Source organism: Cebus imitator, unplaced genomic scaffold (genome assembly GCF_001604975.1).
Source record: "Cebus imitator isolate Cc_AM_T3 unplaced genomic scaffold, Cebus_imitator-1.0 Scaffold339, whole genome shotgun sequence".
Classification (NCBI taxonomy): domain Eukaryota; kingdom Metazoa; phylum Chordata; class Mammalia; order Primates; family Cebidae; genus Cebus; species Cebus imitator.
The window spans coordinates 1470713-1476683 of NW_016107654.1; positions in this window are offsets into that span (position 1 = coordinate 1470713).

Here is a 5971-nt window from a genome sequence, read left to right on the forward strand (position 1 = left end):
GCTCACTGCAGCCTCCACCTTCTGGGTTCAAGCTGTTCTCCTCCCTCACCCTCCCAAGTGTCTGGGATTACAGGTGCACACCACCACACCCGGCTAACTTTTGTATTTTTAATAGAGATGGGGCTTCACATTGGCCAGGCTGCTCTCAAACGCTAGACCTCAAGTAACCTGCCCACCTCAGCCTCCCAAAATGCTGGGATTACAGGCGTGAGCCACTGCACCCAGCCTGGATCCCTTGTTTACATATCCTCAACCTTACCCGCTCCCATGGGTATAAACTCATTGTGTGAACCAGCCTCATTTACTGATGTTAACGTTCCATTGCGGAGTTTCTGGGGAAGTATTCGTGTGATGAACGCTCTAACTGCAGCCTTCAAATATTGACAGACGAGAAGTTTTGGATTATAGAATTTAAGATGGAAGTGGGGTGAGTAGAATCGTGTTGCATGTTTTGATGGGAAATTTTGATTCCATCTTCTGGATGAATACATTGACATATCATTGGTGCAACATATTTTATCTATTTACTTTTTTTTTTCTTGAGATGGAGTTTCGCTCTTGTTGCCCAGGCTGGAGTGCAATGGCGTGATCTCGGCTCACGGCAACCTCCGCCTCCTGGGTTCAGGTGATTCCCCTACCTCAGCCTCCCGAGTAGCTGGGATTACAGGCACCTGCCACCACACCTGGCGAATTTTGTATTTTTGGTAGAGACGGGGTTTCTCCATGTTGGACAGAATCTGTCCCACTGACCTCTCCTCCCATCTTTCTTTTTTTTTTTTTTTTTTTTTTTTTTTTTTTTTTTTTTTTTGAGACGGAGTTTCGCTCTTGTTGCCCAGGCTGGAGTGCAATGGCGCGATCTCGGCTCACGGCAACCTCCGCCTCCTGGGTTCAGGCAATTCTCCTGCCTCAGCCTCCTGAGTAGCTGGGATTACAGGCACGCGCCACCATGCCCAGCTAATTTTTTTTTTGTATTTTAGTAGAGACGGGGTTTCACCGTGTTGACCAGGATGGTCTCGATCTCTTGACCTCGTGATCCACCCGCCTCGGCCTCCCAAAGTGCTGGGATTACAGGCTTGAGCCACCGCGCCCGGCCCCTCCCATCTTTCACCTGCCCCAAGGAGGGACTCAAATCTCCCCACCTTCAAGGGTCCTACCTTGTGCCCCAGGGGAGGGAATGCTAAGCTTCCTTAAAAACCAGAGGACTGAGCTCAGGGAGCTTCCACACCGCTGGACTTGGTGGAAATTCCTGGAGGGTGGTGTGTGGGGGAGGGCAAGGAAGCCCTGAGTCCCTTCCCTATACCTGGCCCAACGCATCTGTCCATCTGTATCCTATGAAATATCCTTTATAGTAAACTGGTAAACTGAGGAAGTGCTTCCCTGAGTTTTGTGAGCTGCTCCAGCAAATTAATTGAACCCAAAGAGAAGCGTCTGGCCGGGCATGGTGGCTCACACCTGTAATCCCAGCATTTTGGGGGGCCACAATGGGCAGATCATGAGCTCAGGAGTTCGAGACCAGCCTGGCCAACACGGTGAAACCTTGTCTCTATTAAAAAGACAAAAATTAGCCGGGTGTGGTGGCAGGTGCCTGTAATCCCAGCTGCTTGGAGGCTGAGGCAGCTTGAACCTGGGAGGTGGAGTTCGCGGTGAGCCGAGATTGCATCACTGCACCCAGTCTAGGTCACAGAGTGAGACTATGTCTCAAAAAAAAAAAAAAAAAAAAAAAACTGGGCGCAGTGGCTCACACCGGTAATCCCAGCACTTTGGGAGGCTGAGGTGAGTGGATTATGAGATCAGGAGATTGAGACCATCCTGGCCAACATGGTGAAACCCTATCTCTGCTAAAAATGCAAAGAATTAGCCGGGCGTGGTGGTGGGCACCTGTAATCCCAGCGACTCAAGAGGCTGAGACAGGAGAATCGCTTGAGCCCCAGGAGGCAGAGGTTGTAGTGAACTGAGATCGCACCACTGCACTCCAGCCTGGGCGGCAGAGCGAGACTCCATCTCAAAAAAAAAAAAAGCAGATGAAAAGATGAGCGTTCAGTCAGAGTTCTCCAAGCCCCAACTTATGACTGGGGTCTGGGGAGGGGGCAGTCATGGGGCCGGAGCCCTCACCCTGTGGGATCTGACTGTCTCCAGGTGGATGGCGTTGGAGCTGAGTTACGGGACAGCCAGCCAGTGTCCACTGCTTGGCGTGGGAGGAAAACCCACACCTGTGGGTCGCAGAAGTCTCTTTTTGTGTTGGTGATTGTGGTGCTGTGAGATCAGAGGAGAAAAACAGTTTCAGCGAGTTTTTTGAGAACACTTGGGGCCAGGCATGGTGGTTCATGCCCGCAATCCCAGCACTTTGGGAGGCTGAGGGGAGAGATTTGCTTGAGGCCTGGCGTTTGAGACCAGCCTGGCCACATAGAAAGACCCTGTCTCTACCAAAATTAAAAAGAAATGGCTGGGTGTCATGGTGGTGCCTGCAGTCCCAGCCCCTTCTGAGGCTGAGGTGGGAGAATGGCTTGAGCCTGGGAGGCTGAGGCTGCAGGGAGCTGCGGTCACTCCAGCGCTGTCATCTTGACTAAAAATACAAAAATCAGCTGGGCATGGGGGTGCGTGCCTGTAATCGAAGCTACTCGGGAGGCTGTGGCAGGAGAATCGCTTGAACCCGGGAGGCCCAGGCTGCCGTGGTGAGATGGCGTCACTGCACTCCAGCCTGGGTGACAGAGTGAGACTCCGTCTCCAAAAAAAAAAAAAAAGACAAAAACGGAATCCCTTTGTGACGGAAAAGTCAGAGGGGAGCATGTTGGTTCTCAGTGCCAAGCTTAGGAGGCCACGTCTGGCGTCATCCCACTGTTGGGGACGTGGTGTCTGGTGGCTTGGCTGAGTGGCACGTGTCAGGCTTCTGCACTGTGAAGTCAGCGCATTTCCTGCCGTGATGAGTGAGTAGCGTGGGGACACTGACGTGCCGTATTTCTCACCCTGCTTTTGCCCTCTCATTTTAGCATCCATTGAGGATTCCGGCCTGAGACGTCACGCAGGACAGTGGTCAGATGGTGTGGAGCAAGGCGGCCTCTTCCCTTCTTCCTTCCTCTTCTTCTTTTTTTTTTTTTTTTTAAATTGTGGTGACATATATATCACACAAATTCACCATCCCAACCATTTATTTTTTGGTTTTTTTGGACAGTTTTGCTGTGTCACCCAGGCTGGAGTGCAGTGGTGTGATCTCGGCTCACCACAACCTCCACCTCCCGGATTCAAGCAATTCTCCTGCCTCAGCCTCCTGAGTAGCTGGGATTACATGCATGCGCCACCACGCCTAGCTAATGAATTTTTTGGTACTTTAATAGAAGTCAGGGTTTCACCATGTTGGCCAGGCTGGTCTCGAACTCCTGACTCAGGTGGTCCACCTGCCTGGGCCTCCCAAAGTGCTGGATTATAGACGTGTACCACCGCACCCGGCCCTCTCTTGCTATTTGTAAAGGCACAAGTGGGGGGACTGAATCGTGTCCCCCTAAATTCCTTCCTGGAAGCCCTAACTTGCAAGGAGAGGGTATTGAAGATGGGGCCTCTGGGAGGTGCCTGGGGGTGGATGAGGTCGTGAAGGTGGGGCTGTAGAAGAAGGGGTACGGTGCTCTCCCCTTTTTCCTTATCCCCAGTGAGGACACCGCAAGAAGGCTCGGTCTGCCAGGAGGAGGACCCTCACCGGAGCCTGACCACAAGGCGCCCCCACCCCGGGCCTCTGGAGCCGCGAGGAGGAAACGTCTGCTTTGTGAGGGTGCCCTGGCCTCGGAGACAAACCGTGGGGCCACAGTGCCCACGCCCTGACTCTCCACAGCTGCTCAAAATGGGGGCGACGAAGAGACACCGAAATGAACTCGAAAGCAGTAGACTGGGAAGCGCCTCCGTGCTTTGTCCTGGGAGCCTGTGCGTCCCGGGGTGTTCAGGAGGCCGCCCCACTCGGGGCTGTGACCCCGCGGCTCTAGCGCTTGCCACCCCTCCTCAAGAAACGTCCACGTCCCAGGTGGGCTGAGGCATGCGGGAAGCGGGGCTGCTCCGTTAAAGCAGCCGTGTCACCCCTGCCCATTTCCTCATCAGCGATGTCAATGTAACAGCTGCAGGTTCATCCGAGGCAGGACGGCCATCGAGGAAGTGACCATGTCCTCGGAGGGTGGCAGCCGTGGTGACCCCACCATCAGCACAGTAAGCCTCAGGCTGGCACTCTAGTCCCACTCACTCAAGCGCAGCTGTCCCCGGGAGGGACTTTCGCAGCAGAGAGCATGGGCTTTTTCTTTTTTTTTGAGACGGAGACTCGCTCTGTCTCCCAGGCTGGAGTGCAGTGGCGCAGTCTTGACCCACTGCAACCTCCACCTGCCATGTTCAAGTGATTCTCCCGCCTCAGCCTGGGATTGCAGGCGTCCGCCAGCACGCCCAGCTAAATTTTGTAATTTTAGTAGAGACAGGGTTTCACCTTCTTGGCCAGGCTGGTCTTGACCTCCTGACCTCAGGGGATCCGTCCACCTCGACCTCTCAAAACGCTGAGTACAGGTGTGAGCCACGGCGCCTGGCGTTTTTTGTCTGAGACAGGGTCTCACTGTTTGTTGCCCAGGCTGAGTGTACGGTCTCCTGTGTCTCTTCGGCCTCCATGTCCCGGGCTCAAGTCGTCACTCTCCTCAGCCCTCCTGAGCAGCCGGGACCACAGGCGTGTGTCACTAGATTTTTTATTTTTAGCAGGGACGGGATCTCACGGCGTTGTTCAGGCTGGTCTCAAACGCCTAGCCTCAGACGATCCTCCCCATCTCGCCCCCCAAAGTGCTGGGATTCCAGGCATGAGGCGCCGTACCGAGCCAGAGGAAGGCAGTGCTGACTCGGGCTATGCAGGGAAGCCGTGAAGCCATCGTGCTGAGTGAAAGAATCCAGGCGCAAAGGCCCACGTGGCTCTGAGTCCGTTTCTGTGAAAAGCCTGGGAACAGGCAGATCCACAGACGTGAACATGAGTGGGCTGGGGAGGGAGGAACGGGGAGGGGGTGCAGTGGGGGGGCGTTTCCCTGTGGGGGACAAAAATGCTCTGGAGGTGACAGTTACAAAACACTGGGCACACACTGAAAGCGTGACATTATACCCTTTATTTTTCTTTTCTTGAGACAGTCTCACTCTGCCACTGAGGCTGGAGCACGGTGGCACCATCTCAGCTCACTGCACCTCCGCCTCCCGGTTCATGTGATTCTCTTGCCTCAGCCTCCAGAGTAGCTGGGATTACAGGCACCCACCACCACGCCCCGCTAATTTTTTGTATTTTTAGTAGAGATGGGGTTTCACCATGTTGGCCAGGCTGGTCTCAAACTCCTGACCTCAGGTGATCCGCCCGTCTCAGCCTCTCAAGGTATCGGGATTACAGGTGTGAGCTACTGCGCCTGGCCAGATTGTACACTTTAGAATAATTTTATGTTATGTGAATTTCACTTCAATAAAAAATACAGGTAAGGGCTGGGTGCGGTGGCTCATGCCTGTAATCCCAACACTTTGGGAGGCTGAGGTGGAGGGATCACCTGAGGTCAGGAGTTCGAGACCAACCCGGCCTACCTGGTGAAAACCCATCTCTACCAAAAATACAAAAATTAGCCAGGTGTGGTGGCACGCACCTGTAACCCCAGCTGCTTGGGAGGCTGAGGCAGGAGAATCCCTTGAACCCAGGAGGCAGAGGTTGCAGTGAGCCAAGGTCACGCCACTGCACTTCAGCCTGGATGACGGAAGACTCTGTCTCAAAAAATAAAAAAAGGTTGCAAAATGTTCTGTTTATTGGATGGACCCTGATTTACGCAACCGAGTGTCTCTTGGCCGGCACTTAGGATGTTGCAAACTGTCGCTTTTCTGAAACATGCTGGGTGAACGACCTGGCTAGACCTGTGTCCCAGTCCTTAATTATTAACTCCAGACAGATTCCTGCAGGTGACATTTTTGTGTCAGAGGCTCTTTTTTTTTTTTTTTT